General features: G+C 44.4%; 1 protein-coding gene and 1 long non-coding RNA gene across 6 annotated transcripts in view; one reads left to right on the top strand and one right to left on the bottom strand.

Annotated features, from left to right (window-relative positions):
* The window catches only part of BICDL1 (BICD family like cargo adaptor 1), a 66,096-nt gene that overhangs the window by 26,928 nt on the left and 22,442 nt on the right, over positions 1 to 16,726 (top strand). The gene's annotated exons all lie outside the window — the stretch shown is intronic.
* LOC146430409 (uncharacterized) lies at positions 1,399 to 6,598 on the bottom strand. Its single transcript, XR_014855356.1, has 3 exons — positions 5,025 to 6,598; positions 4,788 to 4,926; positions 1,399 to 1,911 (listed from the first exon to the last, which is right to left on the bottom strand). It is a non-coding gene; the product is annotated as an uncharacterized LOC146430409 (long non-coding RNA).

Below are 16,726 nucleotides of genomic sequence, written 5' to 3'. Positions count from 1 at the left end.
CAAACACTGAAGCAGCAAACCTCCCAGTAACCTCATTCCCCAGCTCCCCACCCCTCTGGAGCATCAGCAGATCCTCACGCCACATAGCCAGATCCCTGATCACCCAGAGAATACTGATGAGAAAGGCTCCTTCTCTCCAGTTGCTTCTCCTCTAGCAGAGAGCACTTGTTAATAATTCAGCTTCATGCCACATCAGGCCTGGAGTGCTGAGGCTTTCCATGCTAAAGCTGTAAATATAGGACGTGACTGCAGCTGCGTGTTCTCGCCTGCAAAGTCCTTCAATGAAATGATTCAGTGCCCCAGAAGGTAATGAAGAAACATCTTGAGGTCACTACTGAATGGCATTTATCCACCATCGCTCTGGGAGAACAAGGAGAAAGGCTCAACCCCCTGCTGAGAGTCAGTCCAAGCCTGCAGCACCCATTAACCCCATTTTAGGACACACAGAGCTTTGGGACCCAACAGGAACAGGGCCATCCAGACATCAAGGAATAAATACAGGAAGTGCTAAAGAAGTAACTTCAGCAAACATGAGAAGGACGCACCCCTACAGAATTTGCCCAAGGATTTTGCACACACTCATTTCATGACAGGTTTTTAGCCTTGAGCCCTTTGGTTTAAGTGCTGGTGAATGGGCAGAAAGGGAATGGGCTGTAGTGATAGGACAAGGGGGAATGGGAACAAATTGAAAGAAGGGAAATTTAGGTTACATATTAGAAAGAAATTCTCTACTGCAAGGCTGCTGAGACACTGGAGCAGGTTGCAGCTGCCCCAACCCTGGCAATGTTCAAACCCAGTTTGGACAGGGCTTGGAACAACCTGATCTAGTGAGAGGATTCCCTGCCTATGGCAGCGGGAGTTGGCACTAGATGACCTGTAAGGTCTATTCCAATCCCTTAATATTTCACGCTTCTATGAAAGCTGTACATGGAATAAAACAGGGGCTAATGAATAGCAAAGCCCTCCCTAGGAAAAAGATTTAACTACTATCAAGGTTAAAAAAAAAAATTAAATATGGTGCTGTTAAGGCAGTGGAACTACACAAATTGCTGCTCCTGGGCAAAAAGATTATATCCTTGGGTCCCAGGGGTTGAGTGGGACCCTCATCCTCCTCTGAGGCAGCAGAGCATCCCCGCCATCCCCGGGGACCCCTCACTGGTTGCTGGATGACAGCACTGCACGTCCCAGCTGGTGATGTTGCTGTGGCAACCGGGTGTGATTTCTCTGCTTGTAATGCCACGACAGTCAGGGACACGCAGGGAGACGCACTTGTGACGTCCGAGGCGGGCGGGCGGTGGCCGCGGCCCGTCTGCCACCCCCGTGGGCTCGGCTCGCTGCCAGGACATGTCCCCGCGTCGCCTCTGCATCCTCCGCGGGCCCCTCCCCACCTTTCCTCCTCTGCTCACGGCAGTTTCCCCCCCAAAATCGCGCTGGAGCTGTCCCAGCCCAAGGCAGCCTGTTGTCTGAACCACCCACCTGCGGGGGGACAGGTAAACATTTTATAGCTTGAGTGAAAAGAGCCCCTTGTGAGCAGGTCAGTGAGCCCACACTGGGTGACCCGGTCAGGGCTTGGCACGGGGCATCTCCCGGGAGTCCAGCTCGGGGCATGGCACCAGAGAAATGATTGTCTGCCTCAGCCACTGAGCCTCCGGGCTGTGCACAGCTCAACTCACACCCTCAGAGGCTTGTGGTGCCTGGATGGAGCAGCAGAGGCTGCCCGGGGAGACATCACAGAGCCACACCTCCTGTCCCACCACCACCCCCTTTCCCTGGGCAGCATATCTGCAGGACTGAGTGTCCAGAGCAGTCTCTAGGACAAACACATGTAGGTGTGAAGCCCCTGGTAGTCAGCCATACACTGTTCTTCCCTGCACTTCAGCCAAGCCCAGCTTTCTCCTCCAGCAAGTGGTCCTAGAAGAGATTTCAAAAGTTCGTTCAAGGCTTCTCTGCCTTGAGACATCAGCAGCATCACTGAGCTGTGAATATCTGAAAGCCAGAATCCAACATAAAACTGAAGCTGAACTTGTCCCGGAGTAAGGAGATAAAATTCTGAATGAGTGCTTTCCTCCGCTCTTGGACTGCACTAAAAATTTCAAGTGGCTATTCTGTTTAGGTCCAGGTTGTTATGTTTATTGGAATTGTTTTATTATGCAGTAGCTCAGAGGCAGGAAAACATGGGAAGAATTTTTTTCAAAATATTTCTGCTTATTCACACTTGCTGTAAACACTTCCTCCAGGAGATTCTAGAAAGTAGGACACAGAAGGTGTTTGTAGTCAGCCACTGCATTACTAGCTAGAACCAGAGACAAACATGATTGAAGGCTTTGCAAATATCTACTAAGAAAAAAAAACAATTAAAAACATTTGATCTTTAAAGACCCATTCTGGGTTATAAAGTTTGCACACCTTATAATGAAAGTCTTTAAATTCCTTCTTTTTTCAAGTAGGATTGCTTTTTCTAAATGCAATTTAGTAGACAATAGTTCAAGAGGGAAATCTGTTCTACACTTAGGGGGTTTTGCCAACTGTATTGGGTGCTCTGATTATCCATGAAATCAAAGGCCTCTTGCAATACAGCCTAGAGCTTAACCAACATTTTGTTTAGAATGGCATTTAGCAAAACCCAGTTTATTTTGAGCACAGATACAGGAGCAGCAAGACTCTTGTTGACTTCCAGTGGTCAAAATGCAATACAGAGCTGGCTCATGCTTGGCAGCACCACCACAGGGCTGGGAAATGTAACCTCACATGGGGACATAACACCATCCAGAGACAGAGATACAACAGGAACAACTGACAGATGAGGACATAAGCCAAGGGACCTGCATGTCAGAGCAGTTGGAATAAAAGGCTGCTCACAAACAGTCCATGAGAGCATTTAATTTGGAGGTGATATGGGCTGGGCTAACAACCTCAGTAGGTATCCTTCTGCAGAGACTCAGTTCTGTAGGTGCTGAGATCTGCAACAGATTTCCATCCCTGTTAGTGTTTGAGCTGGAACTGCTGAGGTCAGAAATGTTGGGAACAATTCCAATAACTGTTCTCACCTTCTCTTAACTATTCTTCCCTGGAAGGTTCTAATGGTGAAGCATGGAAAGAACATTTTTAAAAAGAAGAACTGCTTGGATAATTTCAAGTGGGTTATGACTCTACCAAGATTAGCACAGTAATGCAGATGTGTCATAGATGTAGAGCTCTCACAGAACTGTTACAAGATCTGGGGATGTTTGTGTAACTAAAGCATCCAGCTCACTGGATTTGCCCTTTAAATGGAATCCTTCAGTTTCTTTGGATATACCTTGGCCCCCCACTTCAGTGCACCAAGATAATAAAAATTTAACTTCATGATTGCTTTGTTCTCTACATCCTTAAAAGTCTGTTCCTGAATCCACTTCCAGACTTGGCACAGTTTTATAGTGACAGGGGTGCTCTTAGAAAGCTGTTCCATTTGGCAACTATTTAGCCTGAGCTGTTCCTGGTTACTTGTTGAACAAAGCACCATTGTATTTTGCTGTCTATGAGCTCGGGTCCAGGAAAACTGAAGTCTTCCACAACTCAGGTACAGACCAGCAGTTTTGTCACTTACACCAGGACCATAAGACAGGTACAAACCTTAAGGCTTTGTTTGTTTATAAGGTGTTGAATTTAGTGATCTGTGTCCCACACTGACAGCATGACAGGGTAAAGCCGGTAGTCAGATATTACTCCTTGACAGAGTATAAACCTTATTCTCCATGTCCCTTACATAAAGGGCAATGTGTATAAGTCGCAGGATAAGAATTAGACTGACATTAAAAAAACCCAAAAAGCTGTAAATTTGGCTGAGTATAGGACATGGCCCAGAGATTCTACAAGGTCTCCATCAAAGGAAACTTTTGGGAAGTGGCCAAGTAGCCACCAGTCAGGCAAGGCTGGCCAATTTTTGCACTGCTGTGAGAAGAACTAGGCAAAGTTAAGTCTGAAAGAGACCTTCTGAGGGTTCCCTTTTATGCAGGCAAGAGTTTGACTAACATCAGGTCAAGTCTTCTTGCTATTTTCTGAATACTAAAGAATGAGGCAGAGAAGCCTGAGGGAATACTCACAACGAATAAGTGATCTCAAGGGCTTTGGAACTGACTTGCATTTTTACTCTACATGGACATAAAGTAATGAAAGGGTGAAAACAAATGTAAACAGGGCACTATTCAAGATGCTTCAACAGACTCAGATTTTGTGGGAGTCATACTTTTCAACAGATTTATGTTTAGAAGGAGCCAAATGAGAAAGCCTGGAATGACCATGCTTGTCCAAAAGAGATTGTAGAATGTAAGAGTGTGATATTTGTCTAAATAACATCTATTGATCGGCTATGAAGTTGCACAGGAATTTGCCAACTCAAATTATTCCTGTAGGTTTACCTCTATTCCAGAGAGATTTATTCCCTAGGCTTTAGTGGACGTTGTACTTCACTTTGTGCACAAATTCTCCCTAAATGTTGTGCTGCTTAGCCTTTATTTCCCTCTCCACCTTAGCACAAGAGACCAGACTCTTAGTGAAGACTGACTAATAAATATTTAAAGCATTAAGAGCTCCAGGCAAACGCTTGTGAAATTGATGATTTCATTAATACCACCTCTTCCTGGGGCCTTCCTGTGCCTGAGGCACTTGCTGCCATGGGCACAGGCCCTCACCCTGCAGAGCTGCAGACAAGGAGGGGTCTCCTAGTCTTGGGCTGCTTTATCAGCAGAAGCTGCAATAAACCAGTCCAGGCATTATCCAATCCAGCAGCTCAGTTAATCTCTGCTTACCCAGATTAACTCTGGCATCACGAGACACAGCCCATCAGCTGCAGGCTGCCTCTCAGCAGCTCCCTCCTTTCACAGGAGTTATTTGCATCAGGCTTTCAAAACTTGGGAAATTCCTTCTGTCTTCCCATCCTTTTTAATCCTACATCAAGAGACAGTATCAGAGACTAAGGAGATCAGACTGTGAGAGAGGGAAGGAGACAGGCAGCCATTCTCCCTCATTGCAGGTCACTGCCTCACCTCAGCACAGGAAGGGAAGATTTGCTCAGTGTGGGACAGCTCCAGACCATACAACTTCAGTGCTCCTGGCCCCAGACATGGGCCTCCTCCAAGTTCTGACCCTTTTCATGGCCAGGGAACACCCTGCCAAGGAAATATTTTGCTGTGTGAAACCGACAGTGCAGAAGCCTTTCCAAGCATGAACTTGTTCAAATGAAGACACTAACTCTCCAGCTTCTTTTAATCTCCCTAAGCAGAGTTATAGGCCACCACAGGTCAGGGAAAGTGACATACTTGAGCAAAGTGCCTGTCCAGACCTACATACCAAGATGTGATGTTAACCCTGCCCACAGCTCAGTGAATGTGACACAAGCACCCAGAGCCAGGTGTCTGTGGTGCAGCTGGGCTCACCCTGGGGACAGGCATGGAGGAATGAGCTGTCTGTACAGCCATTGACAAAGCACACACACCTCCAATGCCTATAAATATATGTACACCACCACCTCCACTCTACCTTCCCCTCACACCCCTTGGCATCTGAGACCTTTGCATGAGGCACCTGTGTGTATTTCAAGCACATGGAATGGACAGTTTTCATTAAGCCTCTGTCAGCACCACAGACTGAAATGGCTTCTTTACATTGTTTATCCTTGTGTATACTCTGCTGATGCCACAGAGTGCAGGTGGCTGGACAGGGAACTCACAGCACTGCAAAAGCCTTGTCTGCCCCTCCCCACTGCACTGGATGAGGCCACTGCTGGATAAAATGGAAAAAATCAAGGCCAAGCTGCTGCTGCTTTAATTTCACAGGGACATTTTTCGTATGTGTACTAGTCCTCCATACTCATCACAGAAGAGGCAGTACTTCAAAGGCACTCAAATAATCACTTCTTGGTGCATTCCACCAGCATCGTTAGGCAAATGTCCATAAATACCCTTCTCACATATCTTGTTTCACTCAGATTATCCTTGTCTCCTTGGCAACTGTCAGATGATGTATAATGCTAGCAGGGATTAGCCCCAATGAGCCTTATAACCCTCGTGTAAATTCTGACTCTGTGAAGGGACCTGGCCAAAGCACTCTCCTTTCCTGGTAATGTTTAATTGCTGTCATAAACACTACTAAATCTTAGACCCTTGCAGCAAACTTGAATAAGGATGAAAATGAACAGAGAGCTTTTTAAGTGGTAGTATTAGTCTTGTCCTCCAAATAAATAAGTTTGAGACGTGGATATACTTGGTGTTTCACAGCTTGACACATAAAGCTTGTATTTTGAATCAGAACTTGAGAGAAGGCTTGTGCTGAAAACCTGGGTTCTAATATCTTTATCTTCTTCATCCCTTGTTGTCAGTGGGGATCACACTGGGAAATTCCAAATCCCTGCAAGAGCTTAATGAATTTATGCTACACTTTAACCTATTAATTTCTGAAAACCAGCTGGGTTTCAGGTCATCACTTGATACGACTTGACTGTGTGACATGGGTTTTACTGAGCCTTTCTGCCTCAGAATGAGCAGCTCTGGGCTGCACCCTCATGCCCCACTGTTCAGGCAGACATGACCAAAGCATCAACTCAAGGAGCTTCAACACATGCTCCACTTGCAGGAAGTTTGTCTCTAGTCCATGTGATATCTGGGTCTGCTGGAGAAGTTGGTTGTCTCATGTGGCCTCCCAGAGCACCCAAAGCCAGCTTTTGCCATGTGTGGCACTGACATGAGACCTGTCCCCACGCAGGAGATGCAGAGAGTGCCAGTGCATGGAGCTGAGCAGCACTGCATTATGTACAAGAGTTAAGAGTTGGAGATCTAAGTGGTAAAAGCCTACCTGTGCTGCACTAGTGACATGGTTAAACTACTTGTTCCTTCTTCAGTCTGTTCAGTTCTTTATAATGTTCCAGGTTGAGGATATCTGTTCTAATTCGACAGAACAAAAAGTATCTTTAAGCAGAGCCAAGGAAAGCAGGCTGAAATCAGCTCCAGCCTTAGAAGCAAAACCAAATCCAGACACACTACAGCAGAAATAATAGTTTTTCTGTAATTAAGCAAACAAATCTCTGGCACAGCAGTGTGTCTAAAAATGAATTCAACATTGTGCCATGGCTGATATCTCTTGGACTAATCAACTAGGAGAGCTGTGAGAGGAGAGGAAAAAAACATTGTTCCAGGAGGTAGTTCACAAAACAGCCAAGCCAAAGGGTGATGGGGAAGCCAGTGTAGGCAGGGCAGTGACAGGCAGAAGAAAATCCAAGTCCTGGCACAAGCTGGTTAGCAGTGATGCAACCTGATTTTTTTGCATGCTTGTGTGGACCTGTTAGCTCCCTAGCCATCTGCCAGCTCCAGCACACACCTCACCACATGCAAGGAGGAGGAAAAGGGATCAGTGGCTTAAGGCAGGTGATTTTTAGCACAGATAGGATAAAAGTCCTCCTAACTCACTCACATGTCTGTGTACTGGCAGAAGCTCTAAGCAGCACCATTTTAGACACTCCAGCACACAGCAGGCGCCTGGGAGATTTAGTACTGCTACCGCTGGCTTGTGCACATAGAGAAATTCAGCCACAGCAGCAGGAGTAATAAAAACTGCTGAGAGCTGAATACCACAGTCTCCTCTGTCTCTGGTCACATTATTCTTGATTTCAGGCGGCAAGAGGAAGAGAAAGTTAATCATTTATGTGCAGCAGAGCTAGGGAAGATCCCAGTTTAAAATCCTACTGTAATAGCAGAAGAAATAGAGTAGATCAGGCCATGATCAAGTGCAGGAGAATCCACACACACTCAGGCAAGGCAGCCCTCTCTGCTGAAGATAAAGTGATAAAAGAACATACTTGGAAAGCAATGAAGGCTGCCACAGGTAAAGTATGAGCACACTCAAACAGGGCTTTGAAAATGAAGCACATTCCCAACAGTAGCTTGTCAGAGAGTCTTTGAAGCTGAAAAACAGCCACTGCCACACCATTTTTGTTGTGCTTTTCTTGTTGCACTTTACAGCTGATCTCCCGTTCCCTTGGCAGGGCCAAAAGGCACGTGCATAGGGTACATGTCATTGGTACTGACTTCTGCGTAAAAGCACCAGAGCCAAAAGCAACGGTATTTTCCCTAAAGAGCAGCTGTAGGTCTTTACAAACTCTGCCCCTCCAAGACAAATCACTGAGGGTGAAATGGGGAATTTTGGTGTAGGAGGAAGCATGCTCCCCTTTTCTCTGTTTATCAAGGATGCTACTTCTTACCAACCCAAGCCTCAGCCATGAAACCTTCAGCCACCAGAGAAAAAAGATCCTTTTTCAGCATCAGACACAGGACAGGCTGCTAATTCTGTCTGTGCAGTGTTTCCCAGTCTACGATCTTGTTCAGTGCTTACAGGTGATGGTTTGCAGGCAGTCCCACACCAGATCTGTGGGTCAGTCCCAAACTTGCCTGGCACCTGCTCCAGCTTAGCCGAGGCTTGCTGAGAGCTGGCTGTGTCTGCATGGAGTCAGCTGTCAGAAAGCAAGAGCCTCTGTGCCAAAAAAACACAGCTTGAGTGACTCTTATCCCTCTAAGCAGCATCTTAGACAGTGGGGGAAAGGGCTCTCGATTGAATGACACCTGACCTGGATTTGCAAAACCTTGGCTGCAGGTGCAAGTCTAAGTCAAACATGTTTGTGCCAAACTGGCTGCCCTCAGCCAAGCACAGTTTTTGTAACACTTTAAGTGGACTCTCTCCCAGGCAGTTACTCTTAACACAGCTGCTGGGATGCTGCTACAGCAGGTTTTTCTTCCTCCGACAGCACTACACCTCTTTTCCATCACAAGAATAGCTGAATACATGAAGGGGTTGTGACTGAGATGTCTTCTCCCATACAGGGCCATCCATACTTTACCTTTAGTGATACTCAGATACACTAAAGCCTCAAACTCATCCAGAGAGGGGCTCTTTCCAGCCCCTGATAATGATTCCCCAGCATGTGTATGATTTGGCAGAGTATAGTATATTTTATACACCATCCCACAGCATGTGCTGCACCCACCTCGTTTTTCAGATATGTTTCCTCTCCACATCTACTTGCTTTATTTTTTAGTTCCAAGCACAGTTTTTTGTAGGACTTTTGTAGGACCAAAATGCCAGTGAGTTTGCCAAAAGCTGTTATTTTAATAAAATTCATGCAAGAGCTTTTTAAAAGCAAGATTGTAGGAGGACAAAGCTGCAAGGAGAGATCCACATTTCTGGACCCTCCCTTCATCCAGACACAGGCCACAGCTACAGCCATGCAGTCTCTCCAGAGGAGCACCTCACCTGCCAGGCTGGCACATGCATGAGATAAGGCCACTTGTAGAAGTACTCAGAAGCTTCCCAAAAGCTGGGTTACAGGTATTGCTTGGAAGATTTATCTGCAGGTTTGAGTATACCTGCTGTGAATTTAGGCTCTGACTCACACTGGAGGCTACTATTACATATTTACCCCTATGTGCAGCTGTGGAGATGCAGACTGCTCTGAAGGCCAAGCCCTGCCCCAAGGATCTGGGAATTAAAGACTTAATCCCCTCAGTGCTTACATCTGTGCACTGCACAAAAGGTAAACATGCTGTGTTCCAGCATCTGCTGCACCGAGTCACAGGCTTGACCTGGGTGGGAACAGGGCAAAGCTGGGCTGAAAGGAGACAGTGCTCCTGTACTTATTACCCATGTTAATGCATAAAGTATAGATTCAGCTTGAGCAGATCAAAGTGCTCAGATGTTATGACTAACACATTGTAATTATCTTTTGTCAGCAATCACCAAGAGCAAGGTCTGCCTTGTGCTCAAAGTCTGCTCCAAAGACCTTATGCTCTAAACAGGTCTTTTCATGCTGCCAAGAGGGAGAACAATTCAGATATAGCTGGAGGCTGCCAAAGTACAGGAAGAAGCACTGCTAAGTTAAATCTCTCTAGAAGCTTTTTGTCTGCAGGTATTCAGCACAGTTCTTTTGTGTTTAGAAGGACAGATCAAGTACTAGCTGACCAAGAAATAATTTCAAGTAAAATGTTACTTAACATCTCCAGAACAATCCTTTTATACCTTTTTATTTAAGCATTGGAATGTGACATGCTGCCATATGAGTTTCATGGTTTGGGTTTTTTCCAAAACTTTGTGATGGACTGGCTCATTTTTATGGCATTCACCTTCCATTTATGACCCTATTGCATCTATCAGTGGTTAAAACATTTAGTGAAGAGGAAGCTTTAATGGAAAACTTTGGAGCTGTATCTTTCATCCTGGCCAATATTCACTATAGGTTTTGGGTTTCCTTATTTTTCCACAGAAAACCAGCAACAAGTTCTACTGCATTGGCTATGAGAAATCAGCCTTCTGCACTAAACATTTCCACATCTTGCTTTAGTCAAGTCAAGCTCCAAAAAAACCACTTCTTAGCTCTTCTTCCTCTGACTTTTGAAATAAATTTATCAAGTTTTAAAGGAAATGAGCAAACACACATGAGCACTATTTTTGAGAAACAGCCTGATAGAAGTTATTTGGAATCAAACTCTGCATGGATTTAAAAGCTAATAAAACATCTCTAGGTTGATCTACCGTAAAGTTTAAATATATAGCTGAGAAAATGTTTTTTCTCATCCTATCTGAAAGCTTCCTGGGAGAGTTTAGTATATTTTAAACCAACTCCTTGAATTTTGCCCCATCATTTTTGGCACTCACTCATTTCACATATATGGGAATGGACAGCAGTATTTTCATGCACTCAGACATGTTTGTAACTGCAGGTCTGAGCATCAGGTCTACACATTCTGGAAAACTTTTGGCTTGTATCTATCTTGTACTAATAAATCCTAAAACAGAATATTGTGAGCTTAACAGGGTGTAGGCATGAAGATTTCAAGAGCAGACAGAGCTGCTAGTCTGCCATCACATATTAGATATCCCCAGTAGAACTCAGTTAATTTGCCTTGAAATAAAGGGGAGAGAATGCTTAAAGCCAGAGTAAGAGACTGCAAGAAGCTTAATTATTGTCTCTTTCTTCCAGGCACAACCATTCGCGTTTGAACACCTCCAGGTTTAAATTCTTAGACTAAAACGATTTAATAAAAAAAATTAATTCAGGAATGGAGATAGGCTATCCTGCCTTCAGGCTACCATGAAAAGACAGCCAAGCCTCTCAGAGCAGGAGGGAATGTTACATTTCTTTGTCTCCACCATTGTAACCTTCTTCTTAATTTTGCAAAAGGTTATAATGACCAGGTTAAGTCTTCATGTTTCCAGTTCAGTTATTTCCGGACTAGTCAGGTATTTTGTATTTCATTATCCTCTCATCTGACCCACACTTTTGGCTCGCTAGAAACTGACTGGAAGAAATATTTTTCAGCCTTTAGCTCATGTAGAAAAGTCAGACTGAGCTCAAGCAAATCTGGATTAAAAATCCACATCAAAGGTAATGGCCAAAATGGTCCATCAAGATAAAATAGGCCTTTTTCAGGGGAAAAAAACTTATTAGTGGAAATTAACTATTAGAAATGCATTAGAAGTTATCTAGGAGAGCAGACCACAGAACTTAACTGATGCAAAACATGAACCATCCAGCTTTTGAAGCGTACCATTACCTCTGTTAGTCCAAGACAAAACTTCAGGCACTGCAGTCTCACACAGGCAGGAGGGGAATGGCAGACATTTTAACCTGAAGGTACCAGACCCCCTTGCAACAAGGCCCAAGCTGCACTGCGCTGAATTAACGTGGTGGATCCTCTCAGCTCCACCAGACTCGATCATTACAGCCTTTCTGCTTCCATGTGCAAACAGGTAACAAATGCTTCACCCCAGGTGATGTGCAGCGTGCCCACAGAACTAGAAGAGCCTGCTGGTGTTCCATGTTATTACCCTATTCCTTCTCACCACGCAGGAGCCAAACGGCTGCCAACAAGCCCATGTTCAGCTCTCTGTGCAGAGCCCCACAACAGACACTGTGCAGAGCTGTCTCATCTCCCACACTTCTTCTGCAAAGCAAGATTTGCACGCTGAGAGCAAGAGCCACTTCGTGCACTACTTAGCATGGCGTGTCCTCCAGGCACACTTTGTCCTCTGAATTATCTCCAGTGTTAATTTATTGCAGCATTCAAAGCATCGTGCCTCTGGCAGTCCCTCCCACAGGAAGCTGGCTGACTCATTTTTCCACACACTCTGTTTTCCACAAGAGCCAAATGCTTGGTCAAGAATAAACCACCAAAAAAAAAAAAAAACCAAAAAAAAAACAAAAAAAAAAAAAGGAGGCTCATGTTTAAGCACCTCCTAAAACATGCACAGCCCACAGCCACTTATGAAGCTCTTTCTTTCATTCAAACAATGGACCTGGAGATGTTACATCCAGGTAGAGTTGCCCCCATATGGCACCCAACTGCCCTTGCTTCTGTTCTAAACAGCAGTTCCTAATCCTGTAAATTTGATGTAGCCCAAGCTAATGGGCTTTGGCCTCAATCAGACACTTATCTGAGTGCTTACTAAAAGAGAAGATGAAAACCACCATTTTGCATTCATCCCCCTATGCTCTTTTCAAAAGCATTCAGATGTTTGCCTAGAAAACTGGTTCTGATATATCACCTAACCTTACAGAAAGGGAAAAAAAGAACAACTGTATTGCCAGGAAAACCATGGCTATCTATTTTTTCACACTTTGCTTCGTGATGCAGCAAAAGTCCACTATCTTTGTTAAAAGGACTTTTCAAGGACACTGGAAAATAAAAAAGCAGCAGTAGCTTTCGTCCATCTCCAGCCACACTTACAGTCCTCCAGCCACAAGAAATAGAGGAAGCAACCAAAGTCAAATAATGCAAACACTTTACCTCCCAAAAACAGGCACTCCAGGTCCAGCACTAAGAAGAGCCAAGGTTTGTAGATGTTTCTACCAGGGAACTAAACATCTCTGAACTCCACCTCAAGGAGCAGCTGCTAGCCCACCCCACCCCAAAATACAAAGCCCCAGATGCTCCCTGCTCTCTCTTCCAGCCAGCTGGGCCTCTGCCTCTCAGGTGTGAGGCATCAGAGCTGATGGGCATTAACCCATTGCCACCCACAGCAGCCACTGCACAACTAGGCCTTGTTGAGAGAAAACACATTCTTGGGTTTTTTATTGTAAAACTCAGGTAAAGGAGAGTGAGATCAAAGGACACACTATGTATTTCCCACTTGTCCTACAGAAGGGAAAGGGACCACATTTGCAGCAAAAATTTCTCACTTTTGTGCAACCAGTAAAGGCTTGTATTCTCATATTTCCAAAGTGTCAAAACTGTGGAAGTAGTGCAGAGCTTAGCATAAGCTGTCACTGCTGCCCTTTGTCTCACAGAATCCTCTCAGAATAGGTTTAATGCTGCAACCATAGGGCTTTCCCCACCACTACTGTGTTCCCAGCCTGATGCTTATAAAAGAGTCATAATAATGCCTTTGCTCCATTGCTCAGTCTCCTTGCTTTGGCAATCCTTTGGATCGAGATCCTTTAGATCTCGGATTTCTTTTTTTCTTGACAGATCCATTTTGTGCAAAAATAATGCTCTTTTGTGTCCTGTTTTGACCCCCTGCTCTGTTGTCAGTGTAAGGCTCCCCACCCAATGGAGCTGGCCTGTGCCAGCCTGTTCCTGCTGAAGGAAAGGTTCATCAGCCTTAAATCCTCCACACCTGGACCGTAGCAGAGTGAGGGATGAGGCAGGAGAGGAGCCCCACCCCATCATTTGGCAGGGATGGAGGCAGTGCTGGCTCTCACCAGCACTTCCAGCCCCAATGTCCTGTGCTGCCCTGGGGAGAAGTGGGAAGAAGGTCTCTGAAGAAGGCTTAGCCAGATGCTCTCCTCCTTCAGCCATGGTGTTCACAGGGCTGTTTGTCACACTTTTTACCTCAGCTGTCACTGCCGGAAGGTGTTTTGTGCTTTCCTGAGTTCATATTTCCAGAGGCAGTGGATGACAGGCTCTGACCCCCTGCAGAGGGGCTGGGGTGGTACTAACTGTGTCCATCCTGGGCAGCCTCAGCCTCACCCCAGAGGGTCCCTCAGCCCCCTGACAGTGCCTGGGCACCTGCAGCAAGTAGATTCCACACCTTGCCTCAGCAAAATGTATATTTAATAATGGTCATTAAAATATTCACTCACCACACACCCTTCACAGCTCCACTGATGAGATCAGCCCCAGAAAAGCATCCTCACACAATTATGGAAGCAGCACCATCACAGCCCCACCAGAGTGGGCAATATCCATCCTCACAGCTCTATCCTCTCACTCACCACAAAAATTCCCATTTTTAATCCAGTCCCAGGCAATGGCCAGTCTGAGCTTTGCCTTTTACTTTACCAGCCGTAGTTTTAACTTCAAATTCCCCTAATAGTATGTAATCCCCTGTCTTTGTCTCAACCCAAGCTTTTAAACCTTATTTTCTCCCCCATTGTTGAGGAGGGGGGTGAGAGCAGCTGGGTGGGCATCTGGCCAGCCCACCAGGGTGCCATTGCTCTTCTCCACAGGGAATCCCTCTGGGCACATAAATCAGCAAATACAAGCTGAAGGCCTCAAAAGGTGGTCAGTGCAAGCACCTCTATTATATAAGAACTTTCCTGGATAGACTCATGTTTCAAATAATGATTTGAAGTTGGCCTGAATTAAAAGCTTTGCTAAAAATCTCTTAGAGATTCCCAAATTGAGGAACCTCCAGGTGTGCAAAATATTGATGGTGGCTTATGGTGCCACTGTGACAAAGGCTGGGAAACAGCCAATTTATTGGCATGGATGGAGTATCCCAGAAAACCAGGCTTCTCCTCAGCACCAGGGTGCTGGCTGCAGTGGCAGGGCAGCAATCTCAGTCCTCTGAGGCTTCCCTCAGAAGCCAGATTAACTTTTTTTTTTTTAATTATTAATCTAAAGCAATTTGTTGTTGTTGTTTCCTCCTCTGGTTATGTTTTAGTAGCCAAATATATTTTCCTTCCAGAGAAGAGCTGAGAATCCAGGAACCTGCAGCCAGGGGAGGCAGCAATTAGTGGTTTGAAATGTTAATGGGACCACAGTGGGAACAGGGAGTCCCTTGAACTCAGCTATTAGCAAATTAATAAAAAGAGTAACATGCTCTCCTGAGTGTTACAAATTTAGCACTAATTAGGACTTCTCTTTCTTAGCTATTTTAGGCAAGAAAATCTTCAATATCCTTTGTTAAATCTGAATCATCTTGTTTGTAGAAGTAAATCATATGGAAACATTGGTTTCTTCATCCAGCTACAGTCTATTAAACTTTTTCCACTCTCCTTTCTGACATGACTTATAGCTAGATATTTTGTATACAGTTAGCTTTATTTATCAAATCTTACCCCAAAGGAAGGTTTTCTTTAAATAAGACTAACCTACAGGCCATTAATTTGTCACAGTCCATCCCAAACTTCTCAAAAATCCCCCTTCACAGGAATGCTAGTGCTCCAATTTATTTGTATTTATTTTATTGATTTATTGCTCATATATTCCAGATGTTAAACTTTATGGAGTTCTTGTAAGTGGCAAGCATCTCTTTCTGCCAGAGATCGACATAGTTTTGTGTATTTTAGGACTTGGGAATTAATCACGAGAAAAACTTAATCAAGTTTGCAATGATGAAAAGCCCTTAATTATAGCAGAAGCCAAAATGTCCTCCTGCTCTTCCTTTCTTTCACTGCCCAAATCTCATCGAGACCTTGCCTGAAGACCAGAAAATAAATCTCACAGTTGATTGAATATATCTAATTGTGAATTGATGTCTAGGCTTTTGCAGATATGTTTCAAACTTTGCCTGGTGGCTATGTTGGCCAATTTGCCCATACCCAGGAAATTAATTCATTTTTAACTACAGAGCAAAGCTGTGATGTTGGGCAATATAAGTCTGCCTTTCTGCAAAGAATATTACTTGTCTCTAGCAAAATCTGTGCATTGCTAAATGATTGACATAACCACAAAAGATTTAGCTTTTAATGTTTAGGAAACACTGATGGAGAAGAGAAAGCCCCACAGGCTGGCTGAGGCAGAAGAAACTAATTTCTATTCAACAAAAGCCATATTGAGCAATAAAGAGAAAATGTAGATGGAAGGTTACCTCTTCATTGGTGCCACTAAGTAAAAAAATCATGTTAGAAGTATTCAGTGGTGAGCCCATGGTTTAAAACACACATGTACAGATGCGTATCAATGGTCGTGCTGAGAACTGAAGCAGACACTGCATGAAAATAAACCATAAAGCCTGAGAAATACTGGACACTGTCAAGGTGGCTTTCATAAATTAATGCAAGTTGATGTTAAAATCTCTATTTTATAATCAATTAGAAAGGCTAGTTTGGCAGCAGTATTAATAATCTCTGAAACAAATGTAGCGTGAAAGGAAGATTCTATGACCAGAGCTCAGCTCAGAAGACCTTGTTTCATGTCTAGAAAAAAATAGATGAAGACTTTTCCTTGTTAGCCTGTGGAGGGAAACACAAAATACAGTAATTTCTGTTTACTTCTGTTAAACAGCTGATCAGAGAGTATTTTCTGCTCTGTGTGAGGCTAAAGCAAATGTTATTTTTACTTTTCTGCGTGAGGTAGGATGCAAATGGTGTTCACTGAGGTGACACTGCAACATCCCTTCTGCTTTAGAGCTCTAAATACTAACAGTAACTGAGTCCTTTTTTCTCTCCATGTGGGTTATAACTGTGGGAATAAGATGTGTGAGCCTGTGAGCTGGGCAGTACGTAGATAAATTCCAGGTGATGATTTAATGCTGGTGAATA

The sequence above is a fragment of the Lichenostomus cassidix genome, chromosome 15 (assembly GCF_008360975.1).
Source record: "Lichenostomus cassidix isolate B80296 chromosome 15, HeHo_3.0, whole genome shotgun sequence".
NCBI lineage: Eukaryota > Metazoa > Chordata > Aves > Passeriformes > Meliphagidae > Lichenostomus > Lichenostomus cassidix.
Note: the sequence above shows the minus strand (reverse complement) of the source record. Positions and strands in the feature narration are given on the sequence as shown.